The following is a 17,954-nucleotide window of genomic DNA, read 5'->3' on the forward strand; positions in this document are numbered from 1 at the left end:
TTAACTTTGATTTGAAGAAAGATCTAAAATTAACCTGTTACAGTTGCTTCATTAATTCAGTTTGTAGTAATTTACACTGGTGTTTAGTGTGCTTCATAACATGGGAGGTTGTATTTTTTTTCCCTTCATCAATTCTAAATAGAGGGTTTTGTTTTGTTTTGTTTTAAGATTTTATTTGTTTATATGACAGAGGGAAACACAGCCCGAAAGGGAACACCAGCAGGGGAAGAGGGAGAGGGAGAAGCAGGCTACAGGCTGAGCAGGGAGCCAGATGCGGGGCTTGATCCCAGGATGCTGGGATCATGACTTGAGCCAAAGGCAGATAGATGCTTAATGGCCGAGCCACCCAAGGGCCCCTCTAGATAGGGTTCTGAGCTGTCCTAGAATCTCCCCTACCCCCCCCTTTTTTTAAATTAAAATTCCTGCCACTTTGATACTGATGTGGCCTCCCATAAGTAGGATGTACGTGTATTTTCTTTAGTAAACAATGAAGAACATGGCAGCTCATTGTATAATGTACACAGCAGTTATGAAGTGCCCCGCCCTCAAGATTACCCAGTGAGGGAGAGGCAGAACCCAGACTAAAAGCCTGCTGAATCCCTTTCATCTGAGTCCTCTCAGATAAGGGATAGGGCCTTTTTATACTGGGATTCAAGGCAGTTCCCCCTGCCTGCAAAATTAGTGAGAGCTCTGTGAATCAATCCAGCTGGCCTTTCTTCCTGACCCTTTCAAACTCCTGGAGCTGCTGCCAGACTGAGCTTCTTACTGTGTCCTCAGCCTGGCTAGAGGTTTCTTTACCCTGCGACTTTGCTGACACTCTCCTCTGTCTGCAGTCCCCTTTCCTGGATTCTCTGCATGCCCCAGCCCCACCCATATCTCAGAGTGCCGCTCTTGAAAGGCCCCCTTATCCATGAAGCTTGGGTTAATGGTTAAAAAACCTAGTCTTTGGTGGGGCGCCTGGGTGGCTCAGTGGGTTGAATCCTCTGCCTTCAGCTCGGGTTGTGATCCTAGGGTTCTGGGATGGAGCCCCACATCGGGCTCTCTGCTCAGCAGGGAGCCTGCTTCCCTTCCTTCCCTCTCTTTGCCTACCTCTCTGCCTACTTGTAATCTCTGTCAAATAAATAAATAAAATCTTTTAAAAAAACAAACAAACAAAAACCTAGTCTTTGGGGTCAGACCTGGTTCACAGGGGGGTTCTTTTGTTTTCTAGCAGAGTGACTTGGGGTAAGTCATTTGCCACATTAGTTTCTCCCAGACTTAGTTTCTTCATTTGTAAAATGAAGACAGGGATACTTTAGATCGGTGCTTTTCAAACATACAAACACACAAGATCCCTGGTGATCTTGTTAAAATTCCAATTCTGATCCACTGGGTATGGGGTGGTGCCCAAGAACTGATGTTTCTAACCAACTCCTTGGTCCTAGGAACAGCACTCTGAGTTGCAAAGCTTTGTGGAGGGATTTTGAGAGAATAGAATGAAATTATGCATGAAAAGTGCTCAATATGGTGTCTTTCAGATATTTGTGCTGAGTAAGTGGTAGCTGCTGCTGGTTTTGTTGTCTTCTATTACTACGGGCTGATTTCCCTACCTGGAGGTGCCATTTATAGTCTTTAAACAAAGGCTTTCCCTCTTATGGCACTCCTAAGCACTTTTTCACTTAAAGATATATTATGATTTGGGGACTTTGGGGAAGTAGAGATAGATTTGTCTCCTACCAGACTTGAGGATAGGGTCTTCGTCTTATTCCTGATTCCCTTATAGTGTGGACTACATACTCAGGTTTCTTTTTTTATTCCACCGGGATCTTTGTCACAGTACAAATTCCGTGGCTAATGGATTAAACAGTCTCAGCTATTCTAATATACCAAATAGTGATGATGATGATGATGATTCATTCCTTTGATAAATGTTTATGGAACACCTACCATGGACAAGGCAGAGTTCTACACATAATACAAAGCAATGATAGGAAGTTTCTGCTTTTCAGGACTTGCTCGTGGAGCCAGGCAATAAATAAAGAAAAAAACATTATTTATAGAAAGATAAACTTCTTGAGGGCAGGGAATGTGTATAATTCATCACCATGAATTTCCTCATAGTAGGTATCACTGTACATCTGCACACACTGTCTCACGAGTCACATGAGCAGTCCTTGTAACTGGGCACTTCTGCATGTCCCTCCCACACGCCGCACAAACCCACCCACACAAACCCAAGTGAACTATGGAGATGTCACTAGACATCTAGTAAGATGTAAGAGGTTTTAGTCCTGACCCTACCTTGCCTGTGCATCATGATGCTCAGCAGACTGGCCGACAGACCCATTCTCTCGAAAGCAGTGGGAGCCTAGACAGCAGAACAAAGCAAAGCTTCTCTTCCAGTGCCTGCTGTTGACCAGAGTCCTGCACGCTTCTGTAAGCATATTCACTCCCGATTTCTCCTTTGCAGAGAGTCCTTTTCCATTACATGCCCTTTAGATGTTAGCCTGGCAAGGACTCAGTCATCAGACTTCTCTCTCTTTCTCTCTAGTGAGCTCATCCCATCCCATGACTTCAAATGTCATTCAGGTCTCTCTTCAAAAGTCACTTCCTCAGGGACCTGTTCCTTGACAACTGTATCTAAAATGGCACACACACGCATGCCCCTAAGTCTGCTTTATTTTCTCCTCATAGCATTTGTTACTGTTTTTTAAATTTATTGTCTATGTCTAAAGGTAGGGCTTCAACTTGTTTACTGCTTGTCAGTGCTTAGAGCAATGCCTAATGAGACAGTGAGCAATATATGAATCTTCATTGAATAAATGATTTTCTTTGGAAATTCTCAAAATGCTCATGAAGTGTAGTAGGACAGCCGTCATGAGCCTGTTTACAGATGAGGACAGAGGTTCGGAGAGATTAAAGGATTTGCTCAAGTCACAACACTGGGAAGCAGTAGAGCTTGCTTGTTGAGAGCCAAGTCTTATGGGGCTCACATCCCAAGAGGGTACACTCTGCCCCACCCGCTGAGGCTGGGGGCACCCGGTGACTCAGAGAGTTAGGAGGATGTCACATAGAAGCCCTGAGTTCTTACACTCTTGGGAACACGCAAAGGGAACAACTTGAGGCTTACCTCAGGCCTTGTTCCCTCCCATCCCAAACAAGTTCCCACTGTTGTTTCTCCAGCTCTTTCCAGGCTCACACTCCAGGTGCACAAGCCCTAGGGGACATTCGTTACTTTTAATTCCATAGCTCAGAGGCCCCACTGGCAAAAAGGAAGGGCAAAACTTGAATACATTTTTTTTAACTGTTACCTGGTTATAGAAATCCCTGTTGCTGCATGGATCCCCACGGATTAGTGTAAAGGTACAGTAGATAAAGCCAATGGAACAATAGGGAGTGTGACAGCTGAATAAAGGGAAATCCTCTTTGAGTTCAGAGGTATTCAGGGTAGAATTATCAGCCTCATTTTAGATTCAGCCTGTGGGGTGTTGCTAGAGTTGGGGACATGGCCAAGTTTAGAGGAAGGCATGTGCTGAAGGGTGGGAAATCCTCTGCTGGCATATCTTCCTTCCCTTGACAGGCCTGCTGCAAGACCCATAGCTTTCACTGTGGGGTGGGCTTCTTGGAATCCTAAGAAAACTGAAGCTCCAGTAGTTTCCATGCCAGGCAGCTTTGCCCCAAATCCTCTGGAGGCCCTCATATAATCCTGAAAGAAAGAAACCATCATTTAGTATTTGCTAAGTTGTAAATTTCTGCTATCACTGTTCTATCCGACCTACCTCTCATGGATGGATCTCCTTGAACTAGAGCTCTGATCAGGCCACTCTTCTCCTGAGGAACCTATAGTAGACAGAGTACAAGCTTCCAGGTTTGGCATCCAAGGCCTATACCAACATGCAACATGTATAAGAGAGCAGAACTCCAGTGGCTCCAGGGGAACAGAACTGAGACCACCTGAAGGAGTAACTAAGAGCTAGGTTTTGGCTCAGTCTTGGGAAGTTCACTAAAAGTAGCTTCAGACAAACCATGGAATGGGCATCTCAGGGTATCTGGGAGCTTCCTACTAGTGCTGTTCGGAGTTTCACATGCTCTGTCAGGAAGGCCTTTGTTATATTGTGGTAACAGTCCCTAAATTCTCAGTGTCTTAACCCAAAACAGAGGATTATGTTTTATGCATGATGTGTGTCTGTTTCAGGTTAGCATGGTGGTGCTGGTTGTCCTCCCAGAGTAGCCATGGTCTCAAATGTTGCCAATTGTGCTGCCCGAGAAAAAGAGAACTCTGGATGATCTTGATCGAGTTATGTTGAGCACTTTTTCTTGTGTCTGTTGACCATCTGGATGTCTTCTTTGCAGAAATGTCTGTTCATGTCTTCTGCCCGTTTCTTGATTAGATTATTTGGTCTCGGGGTGTTGAGTTTGATAAGTTCATTATAGATTTTGGATACTAGCCCTTTGGATACTAGCCAAATGATATGTCATTTGCAAATATCTTTTCCCATTCTGTTAGTTCTCTTTTGGTTTTGTTGACTGTTTCCTTTGCTCTGCAAAAGCTTTTGATCTTGATGAAGTCCCAATAGTTGATTTTTGCCCTTGCTTCCCTTGCCTGCGGCTATATTTCTGTTGCTGCAGCTGAAGTCGAAGAGGTTGCTCCTCAAGGATTTTGATGGATTCCTGTTTCACATTGAGGTCTTTCATCCATTTTGAGTTTATTTTTGTGTGTGGTATAAGGAAATGGTCCAGTTTCACTCTTCTGCATGTGGGCTGTCCAATTTTCCCAACACCATTTGTTTTTTTTTCCATTGGACATTCTTTCCTGCTTTGTCAAAGATTAGTTGACTATGGAGTTGAGGGTCCATTTCTGGGCTCTCTATTCTGTTTCATTGATCTATGTGTCTGTTTTTGTGCCAGTACTATACTGTCTTGATGATAACAGCTTTGTAATAGAGCTTGAAGTCTGGAATTGTGATGCCACCAACTTTGGCTTTCTTTTTCTACATCCTTCTGGCTAGTCAGGGTCTTTTCTGGTTCCATATAAATTTTAGGATTATTTGTTCCATTTCTTTGAAAAAAGTTGATGGTATTTTGATAGGAATTGCATTAAACATGTAGATTGCTCTAGGTAGCACAGACATTTTCATGATATTCTTCCAATCCATGAGCATGGAACATTTTCCCATTTCTTTGTGTCTTCCTCAATTCCTTTCATGAGTACTTTATAGTTTAATGAGTACAGATTCTTTGCCTCTTTGGTTAGATTTATTCCTAGGTATTTTATGGTTGTGGGTGTAATTGTAAATGGGATCAACTCCTTAATTTCTCTTTCTTCTGTCTTGCTGTTGGTGTATGGAAATGCAACTGATTCCTGCGCATTGATTTTATATCTTGACACTTTCCTGAATTCCTGTATGAGTTCTAGCAGTTTTGGAGTGGAGCCTTTTGGGTTTTCCATTTAAAGTATCATATCATCTGCAAAGAGTGAGAGTTCGACTTCTTTGCCTTTTCGGATCCCTTTTATTTCTTTTTGTTGTCTGATTGCTGAGGCTGGGACTTCTAGTACTATGTTGAACAGCAGTGGTGATAGTGGACATACTGCCTTGTTCCTACTTTAGGGGAAGAGCTCTCAGTTTTTCCCTGTTGAGAATGATACTCACTGTGGGTTTTTCATAGATGGCTTTGATGATAATGAGGTATGTACTCTCTTTCCCTACACTGTGAAGAGTTTTGATCAAGAAAGGATGCTGTATTTTGTCAAATGCTTTTTCAGCAACTGAGAGTATCATATGGTTCTTGTTCTTTCTTTTATTAATGTGTTTGATCACATTGATTGATTGGCGGATGTTGAGCTAGCCTTGCAGCCCAGGAATAAATCCCACTTGGTCGTGGTGAATAATCATTTTAATGTACTGTGGGATCCTGTTGGCTAGTATTTTGGTGAGAATTTTTGCATCCATGTTCATCAAGGATATTACAATGTAATTCTCCTTTTTGATGGGGTCTTTATCTGGTTTTGGGATCAAGATAATGCTAGCCTCATAAAATGAGTTTAGAAGTTTTCCTTCTATTTCTAGTTTTTGGAACAGTTTAAGGAGAAGAGGTATCAATTCTTCTTTAAATGTTTGGTAAAATTCCCCTGGGAAGCTCTCTGGCCCTGGGCTCTTGTTTTTTTGATTCTAGATTTTTAATGACTGCTTTAATCTCCTTAATGGTTATGGGTCTGTTCAGGTATTGTATTTCTTCCTGGTTGAGTTTTGGTAGTTTGTATGACTCTAGGATTGCTTCCATTTCTTCCAGATTGTCAAATTTGCCTGTTATAGTTCTTCCTAATATGTTCTTATAGTTGTTTGTTGTTGGTTGTGATCTCTCCTCTTTCATTCATGATTTTATTAATTTGGGTCCTTTCTCTTTTCTTTTTGATAAATCTGACCAGGAGCTTATCAATCTTATTAATTATTTCAAAGAACCAGTTCCTAGTTTTGTTGTTCTGTTCTATTCTTTTGGCTTCTATTTCATTGATTTCTGCTCTCATCTTTATTATTTCTCTTCTTCTGAGTTTAGACTTTATTTGCTGTTCTTTCTCCAGCTCCTTTAGGTATAGAGTTAGGTCGTGTACTTGAGGCCTTTCTTGTTTCTTGAGGAAGGCTTGTATTGCTATATATTTTCCTCTCAGGACTGCCTTTGCTGTATCCCAAAGATTTTGAACAGTTGTGTTTTCATTTTCATTTGTTTCTATGAATTTTTTTAAATTCTTCTTTCATTTCCTGTTTGACCCATTCATTCTTAGTAGGATGCTCTTTAGTCTTCATGTATTTGAGTTCTTTCCAACTTTCCTCTTGTGATTGAGTTGTAGTTTCAGAGCATTGTAGTCTGAAAATATGCAGGGAATGATCCCAGTCTTTTGGTACTGGTTGAGACCTGGTTTGTGACCCAGGATGTGATATGTTCTGGAGAATGTTCCATTTGCACTGGAGAAGAATGTGTATTCTTTTGCTTTGGGATGAAATGTTCTGAATATATCTGTGATGTTAATCTGGTCCTGTGTGTTATTTAAAGCCTTTTATTTCATAGATGATCTATTTTCATTGAGGGGGGTGTTAAAGTCCCCTACTATTATTATATTATTGTCGATGTGTTTCTTTGATTTTTTTTTATTAATTGGTTTATATAATTGGCTGTCCTCATGTTAGGGGCAAAAATATTTAATGTTGTTAGATCTTCTTGTAGGACAGACCCTTTAAGTATATAGTGTCCTTCCTTATCTCTTATTACGGTCTTTGGCTTAAAAATCTAATTTATCTGATATAAGGATTGCCACCCCAGCTTGCTTTTGATGTCCACTAGCATGATAAATTGTTTTCCACCCCCTTGCTTTAAATCTGGAGGTGTCTTTGGGTCTAAAAATGAGTTTCCTGTAGACAACATATCACTGGGTCTTTTTTTTTTTTTTTATCCCTTCTGATACCCTGTATCTTTTGATTGGGGCATTTAGCTCATTTACATTCAGGGTAACTATTGAAAGATATTAATTTAGTACCATTGCATTGCCTGTAAGGTGACTATTATTGTATATTGTCTCTGTTCCTTTCTGGTGTGTTACTTTTAGGCTCTTTCTTTCCTTAGAGGACTCCTTTCACTATATCCTGTAGGGGTGGTTTGTGTTTGCAAATTCATTTAGTTTCTGCTTGTCCTGGAAGCTTTATCTCTCCTTCTATTTTCAAAGACAGTCTAGCTGGATATAGTATTCTTGGCTGCATGTTTTTCTCATTTAGTGCTCTGAATGTATCATGCCATTCTGGCCTCCTGGGTCTCTGTGGATAGGTTTGCTGCCAATCTAATATTTCTACCATTGTATGTTACAGACTCTTGTCCTGAGCTGCTTTCAAGATTTTCCTTTTGTCACTGAGACTTGTTGTAAGTTTTACTATTAGATGATGGGTTGTGGACCTATTTTTATTGATTTTGAGGGGGCATTATCTGTGCCTCCTGGATTTTGATGCTTGTTCCCTTCACCAAATTAGAATAATCCTCTGCTATAATTTGCTCCAATATACCTTCTGCCCCCTCTCTCTTTCTTTTTCTTCTGAGATCCCAATTATTCTAATATTGTTTCATTTTACGGTATCACTTATCTCTCAAATTATCCCCTTGTGGTCCATTAGTTGTTTGTCTCTCTCTTGCTCAGCTTCTTTATTCTCCATCATTTAGTCTTCTATATCACTAATTCTCTCTTCTGCCTCATTTATCATAGCAGTAAGAGCCTCCATTTTCCATCACACCTCATTAATAGCTTTTTAAATATCAACTTGGTTAGATTTTTGTTCTTTTATTTCTCCAGAAAGGGATCTTTTTTCTACTGGAGGGGATTCTCTAGTATTTTCCATGCTTTTCTTGAGCCCAGATAGCACCTTGGTAATCATCATTCTGAACTCTGGTTCTGACATATCACTAATGTCCATATTGATTAGGTCCCTAGCCATTGGTACTATCTCTTGGTGTTTTCTTGTTTGTTTGTTTGTTTGTTTGTTTTGGGGGTTTTCTGTGGTGAGTTTTTCTGCCTTGTCATTTTATCCAGATAAGAATAGATGAATGAGAGAACAGAATACTAAAAAGGTAACAATGAGCCCAGAAAAATATAACTAACCAAATCCGAAGAGACCCAATACCAGGGAGAGAAGAAAGGGGGAAGAAAAAGAAAAAAAAAAGAAAAACAATATATATTTTAGACTGGTGAATAGAACAGAGCCACACACTTGATTTGTTTTTTTTAAAGATTTTATTTATTTATTTGACAGAGAAAGAGAGTACAAGCAAGCAGAGAAGCAGGCAGAGAGAGAGGAGGGGAAGCAGGCTTCCCGCTGAGCAGAGAGCCTGATGTGGGGCTCGATCCCAGGATCCTGGGATCATGTCCTGAGCCAAAGGCAGAAGCTTTAACCCACTGAGCCACCCAGGCGACCCCACACACTTGATTTTGAGTGTATTTTGGTCTGTTAGAAGAAACTACCTCCCCAAATTTATTTATTTATTTATTTATTTGACAGAGGTCACAAGTAGGCAGAGAGGCAGGCAGAGAGAGTGAGAGGGAAGCAGGCTCCCTGCTGAGCAGAGAGCCCGATACAGGACTCGATCTCAGGACCCTGAGATCATACCTCCCAAAATTTTAAAGAAAGAAAAATTATGTATATACAAAAATAAGGATAAACATGATGAAGGGATGGAATATGACTGTAAAGATGAAAATTTTAAAAAGATGCTTAAAAAGGAATTGATAAGAAGTTGGTTGAAAAAAGTGGAAAAAATGTGATCAGGCTGGAGACTAAAACAAAGCCATGTGCTATATTTCAGGTATATTTTGATCTACTAGAAGAAACTGTATCTCAAATTTTTAAAGAAAAAAAAACCTATATCTATACAAAAATAAGGTTAAGTACAATGAAGGGATAAAATATGACTATAACAATGAAAAATTTTTTAAAAGATATTGATAAGATAAAATAGTTTAAAAACATTAAAATAGGAAAGAGGAAGATTTTTAAAAAATAGAATAAGAAAAAGAAAACAGGGGCGCCTGGGTGGCTCAGTGGTTAAGCCGCTGCCTTCGGCTCAGGTCATGATCTCAGGGTCCTGGGATCGAGTCCCGCATCGGGCTCTCTGCTCGGCAGGGAGCCTGCTTCCTCCTCTCTCTCTCTGCCTGCCTCTCTACCTACTTGTGATTTCTCTCTGTCAAATAAATAAATAAAATCTTTAAAAAAAAAAAAAAAAAAAAAGAAAAAGAAAACAAAATTTTAAAAATGTAACTTTGAAAAACTAAAGAATCAGGGCACCTGGGTGGCTCAGTGGGTTAAAGCCTCTGCCTTTGGCTCAGGTCATGATCCCGAGGTCCTGGGATCGAGCCCCGCATCGGGCTTTCTGCTCAGTGGGGAGCCTACTTCCTCCTCTCTCTCTCTCTCTCTCTCTCTCTCTCTCCCTACTTGTGATCCCTCTCTGTCAAATAAATAAATAAAATCTTTAAAAAAAAAAAAAAAAAGAAAAGAAAAGAAAGACTAAAGAATCATGGGGGAAAAGCCATGAATTCTATGTGTTGCTTTCCCCTAACTCTGGAGTTCCGTAGTTCTCATTGATTGGTGAACTTGGTCTTGTGTGGATATTCTTGCTAATCTTCTGGGGGTGGGTCCTCTTGCCCCATGATTCTCAAATGTCTTTGCAGGAGGCAGAATTGCACCACCCTTCCCAGGGGACAGGCTAAGTAATCTGCTTGGGTTCATTCTCGAGAGCTTTTTTCCTGAATGCTTTCTGTAGAGCTTTGGAGAACAGGAACCCCACACAGGAACTGGGAGCTCAGGGCCCCACCCCTCAGTGCGCCCTTAGAGAAAAGCAGTCAGTCACTCCCGTTTCCCTGATCTCTGGCTGCACTCCATGCTCACCTGGCCTGTGACCAAGCGTTTCTATCTCTGGTGCACAGCCCTGTTTGGAGTCTCCAAACCTAGCAGATTCCCCACGCACTCCCGCGTCGTTCCTCCTGGAGGAGAAGGAGGGGGTCTCTCTGGATCTGCCACTTGTGGGGTCCCTGCTCGAAGAGTAGTGGCCCGACTGTGCCTCAGATCATGGTTTAAGGTAACCCCGAGCCAAGAGACCCTCCTTGGCTCAGTCTCTGTAGCCGGCCTCCCTGCTCCAATGCCTGGGAGCTCTGCCACACTCAGACACCCCTGGTCTTTTTGTGACCCCATAGGTCCTGAGACCACATTGTCCCCATGAGGGCTCCGCCCCCTAGTTAGCCTCTAGAACAACATCCCTCACTTCGAAAAGCTCCGATTTTGTGTTTTGCAGCTCACTCACTTGCCAGGAGCCTACCCCTTCCCCCAACATTTTATCTTCTCATGTATTGCCTCGGAATCACTTCTCCATCCGTCCTACCTTCCAGAAAGTGGTCGATTTTCTGTTCCTAGAATTGCTGCTCTTCTTTTCTATCTCCTATTGAGTTTGTAGGTGTATCTAGCTGAACTCCTGAGACCTAATAATATTTAGGTCTCCTACTCTTCCACCATCTTGCCAAGTACTATCACTCAACTGATTTTTGACAAAAGTGCAAAAGCAATTCAATGGAGAAAGGATAGGCTTTTCTACAAATGGTGCTGGGACTTTTGGACAACCATAAGCCCCCAAAAATGAACTTCAAACTAAGCCTTGCACCTTAATCAAAAATTAACTGTGTGGCCGCAGTTAACATGACCACATTAACATGTGGTCACAGACCTGCATGTAAAATTATAAAACTTTAAGAAAAAAACATAGGAGAAAGTCTTCAGGATCCAGAATGAGGTAGAGTTCTTAGACTTGACACCAGAAGTACAATTCATGAAAGGAAAAGTGTCAGAAATGTAGTGCTAATTTGGTGCTAGCATAAGGATTAACAAATCGATCCATGAAATTGAATAAATCATCCAGAAATAGACCCACACTACTGTCATTCGATTTTGAACAAAGGCACCAAAGCAACCCAACTGGGGAGAGGAGATTCTTTTCCACAAATGGTGCTGGAATAACTTAATTTCAACCACTACTTCATACCATAACAAAAATTAAATCATGATGGATCATAGATCAAAATATAAAAGTTAAATCACAACACGTTTAGAAGAAAATATAGGAGAATATCTTCACAACAAGGGAATTTAGCAAAACCTTCTCGGTTAAAAGGGCTCAGTCATTTGAAAAAGGTGAGTTAGACTTCAGCAATATTTAAAACTTCTCATCAAAAGACACCATCAAGAAAATGAAAAGATAAGCTACAGGCTGGGAGAAAATATTCACAGAACATATATTTGGCAAAGGATGTATTAGAAAGTCCTATATTGAATAGTAAAAAGATTACCCAATTAAAAAAAAATAGAAGATGTGAACACACTCAAAGGGAAATTGAAATATATGTGCACAAAGCATTTGTGTAAGAATACTCCTAGCAGCAGTATTCATAATAGCCCCAAATTGGAAACAGTTCAGTCTTCTGTCTGTAGGAGAATTGATTTTTAAGCCTGCAATATATCAATATAGTATACAATGAAATAATTGCTCAGCAATAAAAAGGGATGAACTACTGATACATGTAACAAAATAGATGACTCTCAGAAAGGTAATACTAAGTGAAGGAAGCCTTAGCACAAAAGAATATGTACTGCATGTTTCCATTTATATGAAATTCTGGAACAAACAAAACTAACGTATGCTGGAAAATTCACAACAGTGTTTGCCCTTTGGGATTTGGGGTAGGAATTGACAGAAAAGTCATGAGGGAATCTTCTGGGGTGATGGTAATATCCTATTTTTGATATGGGTTGGAGTTACACATGTGAATGACTTTGTCGAGATTCTGCAGATGCACACTGTGGCACGTCTGTACCATGGAATGCTCCTCAGCTTTATAAAGAAAAGGACTAGTGATGCGCACAACTTGAATGAATCTCTAAGGAACTATGCTGAGCGAAAAAAAAAAAGCCAGTCCCAAGAGATTATGTACTGTATGATTCCATTTATGTGACATCTTGGAAGTGACAGTGTTTTAGAAATGGAAGACAGGGGATGCCTGGGTGGCTCAGTTGATTTAGCGGCTGCCTTCAGCTTAGGTCATGGTCCGAGGGTCCTTGGGAATCGAGTCCTGCATCAGGCTCTGTCTTCCATTTCTTTTCTTTTTTAAAAAAGATCTTAGGGGCGCCTGGGTGGCTCAGTGGGTTAAGCCACTGCCTTTGGCTCAGGTCATGATCCCAGGGTCCTGGGATCGAGCCCCGCATCGGGCCCTCTGCTCAGCCGGGAGCCTGCTTCCTTCTCTCTCTCTCTCTGCCTGCCTCTCTGCCTGCTTGTGATCTCTCTCTGTCAAATAAATAAATAAAATCTTTAAAAAAAAAAAAAATCCATGAATTCATCATAATCGTTTAAACACACAGAGATTGGGTTACCTTCAAAGAATAATGGATTCATGGAACCAATTCATTGTCTTGACACCTGGAAAATGAAAGAGGCCTTTCCTAAGGGTACAGTACAGTGGGGTAACCAAATGGTATTTGAGGAGAAGCATCTCCTAATATAATTGCTTCACCAAAGAAATCAACCAAATGATACAGTTAGAATTCTCACCATTTTGTTACCTCCAGGGAATTCATGGATCTAGGTATTGAGCATCAGTGGACACCTAACATCAAAAAAAAGAGCAACTAGACTTGTGGACATTTGATGATAAGAACATGCAATACCACTTGTACCCTTGCTAAAGGGATTGCACCTGAGTCTGATCAAGCCTCTGGATCCATCTGCCAATGTGCAGAGAATACAGAAGCCAGGGCAACAAGGTGAACTCCCCCATGAGAAAGCATGCAGTCAGCAAAATTAAGACGGAGAGTGGTCAGATGGTTGAGCTTCAACAGGCAACTTGAAAAGAAAGGGATGGAAGGGGACCCTGTGGGTGGAATGAGAACCAAACACATACTGAACTAAAAACCTGAGGACAAAAGTAAAACTGTAGAGACTAAAGATGTATACTTAGGTGGTGAAACCACAAAGACCTAAGGAAGTGATACTATGGAATCAGGAGCATGTTTACCTTTGTGGGGAGAACTGGAATGGGGCACACGGGGAAGCTGCTAGAGTAGCTGACAAAATTCTGTTTTCTGATTTCGGTAGTGGTTAGCAGGGTGTTTCCCTCATAAAACCAATCACTATACAAATCACCATGTACTCTTTTTGATTCACACTTTAAGAAGTCTGTGGTAGGGGCGCCTGGGTGGCTCAGTGGTTTGGGCTGCTGCCTTCGGCTCGGGTCATGAACTCAGGGTCCTGGGATCGAGCCCCGCATCGGGCTCCCTGCTCCGCAGGAAGCCTGCTTCCCTCTCTCTCTCTCTCTCTGCCTGCCTCTCTGCCTACTTGTGATCTCTGTCTGTCAAAGAAAGAAAGAAAGAAAGCAAGCAAGCAAGCAAGCTGTGGTAGAACTATTCTCAGGTAGCTCTGGGAGGCCAAAAGTGGCACTTGATGTCCAAGGAGAGAGGATGAAGAAAGGCCCTGTGAGCAAGGTGCTGTTGGGAGAGTGATGGTAGGTGGGATGAAGATTAGTGATGAAACTAGAGAAATAGACCAGCTCATAGCTGTCGTCTGTGCTAGCTTTTATCCTGGAAGCCATGGGGAGCTATTGAGGAATTCTAGGCTGACAAGTGGCGAACCCATATTTACATTTGAGAAAGCTTCCCTTGGTGGCTGGATGTGAAGTGGATTAGATGGACGAGGCAGGACTCGTTGCAGGGAGACTGGCTGAGAATCCAAACCAAAGATGGTGAGGCCAGCAACAACTCTGTGACAGAGAAAGGAGAGAGGAAAGGACTGATTTGAGAGTGCTTAAGGAGGTGGAAACACATAATGTGAGAGAATATCTGGGAGAGAGCAGGAGAGAAGTAGACAGAGAAGAAATCAGGGAGGTTTCCTTAGTTACTGACTGGGGTGGCAAGGTGGAAGGTGATGGTCCCATTAACTGGGACATGTAGAGCAGGCCTGGAGAGATGATAATCTATACTATTTTGTAAACTGAGATACAGTTTACATACAATAAGATGCACAGAACAGAAGCCTGCAGTCCAGTGAGTTTTTTCAGATATTTGCATGTGTGTGACTAACACAGCAGTGAAGATGTGAACATTTCCTTCACTCCCGAAGTTTCCATGTGACCCCTTGAAGTGCTGTTCTCATTTTTCTCAGTGTAGATGATTTTGTCTCTTTTTGAACTTCACCTGTATGGAATCATACAATATGTTGTCTTCTGCAACTGGTTTCTTTTGCTTAACATTATTGTTGTGGCTTAGCTGTCTGTTATATATATCAGTAGTTCATCCCCTTTTACTGCCGAATAATGTAGCATTGCATGTGTACACCATGCTTTATTTATCCGCTCTTCTGGTGATGGACATTTGGGTGGTTTCACATTTTTTGTTTGTTTTACTATTAAGAATAAAGCCTCTGTAAACATTCTCATATAAACCATTGTGTAGATGTCTATTTTCATTTATCTTGGGTAAATACCTAGGAGTGGAATCACCTAGGAGTGGAATCACCTAGGAGTGGGTCATAGCATAGGTGTGTGTTTAATTGCAGAAGAAGCTACTGAACAGTTTTCTAAAGTGATTGTGGTGTTTTATGCTCCTACCAGCAATGTATGAGAATTCTGGGTGCTTCATGAACATCTCGATGCTTTGATGCCTTCAGTGTTCTTTGTTTCAGCCATTGTAGTGAGTGTGACACACATCCCTCTTGTTATGGTTTTGATACAAATCAGGTAATGAATACTAATGATCTTGAACATCTCTTGAACTTGTTGCCTGCTTGTTTGTGTGTGTGTGTGTGTGCGTGTGTGGTTTCTGTTCAAACCTTTGCCTATTTTTTGTTGGATTTTTTAAATTACTAAGTTGTAGGATTTCTTGATACATTCTGAATATGAGCCCTCTGTCTTGTATGTACATTGCAAAGATTTACTCCCATTCTTTCAAATGCCTTTTCATTTTCTTAATGGCATCTTTTGATGAGCAGAAAATTTTAATTTTGAGAGACCAATTCATTATTTTTTGTCTTTTATGATTAGTACCTTTTGTGTTCTCAGAAATCTTTGCCTATCCTGAGGTTGCATATTTTCTTAGGTTTTCTTTTTTTTTTTTTTTTTTCTTTTTTTAAGATTCATTTATTTATTTTAGAGAGAGTTTGTGTCTCCCCGGGGAAGGGGAGGGGCAAAGGGAAAGGGAGAATCTCAAGCAGACTCCCTGCTGGGCATAGAGTCTGATCAGGGGCTCGATCCCACAAGTTTTCTCTGAAAAAGTCTGAAAAGGTATGGCTAAAGAAGGAGGTGAAGAACAGGAGACACGGGTATCACGGAGACTGCTGTGAATAAAGCAGTGTTCCTGTGAGGAAGTCACAGCTACCAGAAGCCCAGCCTTTGTTCTGTGATGTTTACCAGTCCAGAACGAGGCTTTTCTTCAGCACTGTCAAGGACTTTGGAAAGTCTTACTAGGTGATCATTATAGAGAAACCTACATACCCAGGCCCTAATACTAATCTGTAGAGTTAAAGCCAGACCTGTTACAATGAAGCTCAGAATTCTTGTAGACATAGTCACACATTTGTGCTTCCAGCCTTCCTGAGCCTAGATAGCTGACAGGTATGATCATCATGTTCATAAAACGGAGAGGAAAACCAAGGCCTTTAAGAGGTTAACAACTTGATTACAGTCTGTTGTGAAGTCTGCCTATTTCCAAGTTTAGTTCCTACTTGTCTAGAGACTTTATAGGGTTTCATACTTGGAAGTTGCTCTAGGTCATCTAACACAGTCCCCTTGTGTTTAGGTGGGGAAATGGACACTCATAAATTAGAGGGGCTTTGGCTAGGTTTAAATAACAGGAATTCAAAGAAGCCAACTTGAGCAAAAAGAATTTATCACAAGAATACGGAGCTAGGGACACCTGGGTGGCTCGGTTGGTTAGGCAGCTGCCTTCAGCTCGGGTCATGATCACAGGGTCCTGGGATTGAGTCCCACATCGGGCTCCTTGCTCGGCGGGGAGCCTGCTTCTCCCTCTGACTGCCTCTTTATCTGCCTGTACTCGCTCGCTCTCTCCCCCTCTGTCTCTGACAAATAAATAAATAAAATCTTTAAAAAAAAAAAAAAAGAAAAGAATACGGAGCTAGCTGATGGAATTCAAAAGGCAAAGCTAAAGCTGAGTTTTGGGCAGAGGCTGGAGTCATGACCTGGAGTGCTGAAGAGAAACTGGGATGCCCCTGGTTTCTGCCCTTTTCTCTGTTACTGTCTCTGATTCATTCTTCTCTCAATGTAGACTAACTTCTTCTGCCCCACCCCCACTCTCACCCTGGCAGAGAGAATGGTCACTAGCAACTTTTCCTGAGTTTATAGCTTAGAAAAGAAGTCATTCATTCTCTTCTATTCAGGAAAGAAGACAACCTGATTCTTTTTTCTTTTTTTTTAAGATTTTATTTATTTATTTGACAGAGAGAGGAACAGCGGGAGCAGGAACACAATCAGGGATATTGGGAGAGAGAGAAGCAGGCCTCTGCTTCAAGGAACTTGATGCAGGGCTCAATCTCAGGACTCTGGGATCATGCCCTGAGCTGAAGGCACTTAACTATTGAGCCATCCAGGTGCCCCAGAAGTTGACTTGATTCTAAAATTGCAATTCCTATTCCCCTGGAGACCTCAGTGGCCCATTTGGAGTCAACCAGAGTCCAGCTATTTGCTGCCAAGGGTCTGGGGTATAGTATTCTACAGACATAGCCCAGGGAGCCCTGCATCTCCAAATATGTGGGGTGAATTGTTGGTTGGAAGGGGGAGAGAGCAAGGGGGCAGATGGCTGGGCAGCCAGTAGGGTAGGTGTTTAGATGCTGACAGTAGGGTTGCATCAGTATCTAATAGCAGAGCCAAGACCAAAACCCACAGCCTGTGATCCAGCATCAGTCTTTCCTAAGGCTGCCTTACATGGGAGGCAGTGGAATTTTTTTTTTTTTTTTTTTTTTTTATTGACAGTGGAAATTATTTGATCTGGTAACAGGAGAGGCAGACAGATGGACATTCACTGCTCAGTTCTTATTCCTATTGGTGTGAAGAAATAGAGATTCCTTCCTTGAGAGTCTAGGAAATCCAGAGCTCTAGGACTGTAACAGCCAAAGGTGGGTTCCCTCTGTATTAGTCCAAAATCTTAGTGACGAGTTACAGAAACCCAAATCAAACCAGCTTAAGCAAAAAAGGGTATTTATTAGAAGGTCATTAGATACCTCAGAATTGAAGAAAGAACTGAAGATTCCAGGGCAGCTTCAGGAATCTGGAATCTGTACCACCAGATCTTGTGATTTGTGTTCACTTGTGATCACATTTTTCTTTCTCTTTTTCACGTTTCATCTTTCATGTCCTCATTTCTACTTGGCTCTAGTACCACAAAGTTTTCTCCACAAGT

General features: G+C 41.5%; 1 protein-coding gene across 3 annotated transcripts in view; it reads left to right on the top strand.

Moving 5' to 3' along the window:
• The window catches only part of FBXO10 (F-box protein 10), a 68,466-nt gene that overhangs the window by 23,836 nt on the left and 26,676 nt on the right, over window positions 1–17,954 (top strand). The window lies entirely within an intron of this gene.

The sequence above is a fragment of the Mustela lutreola genome, chromosome 12 (assembly GCF_030435805.1).
Source record: "Mustela lutreola isolate mMusLut2 chromosome 12, mMusLut2.pri, whole genome shotgun sequence".
Taxonomy (NCBI): domain Eukaryota; kingdom Metazoa; phylum Chordata; class Mammalia; order Carnivora; family Mustelidae; genus Mustela; species Mustela lutreola.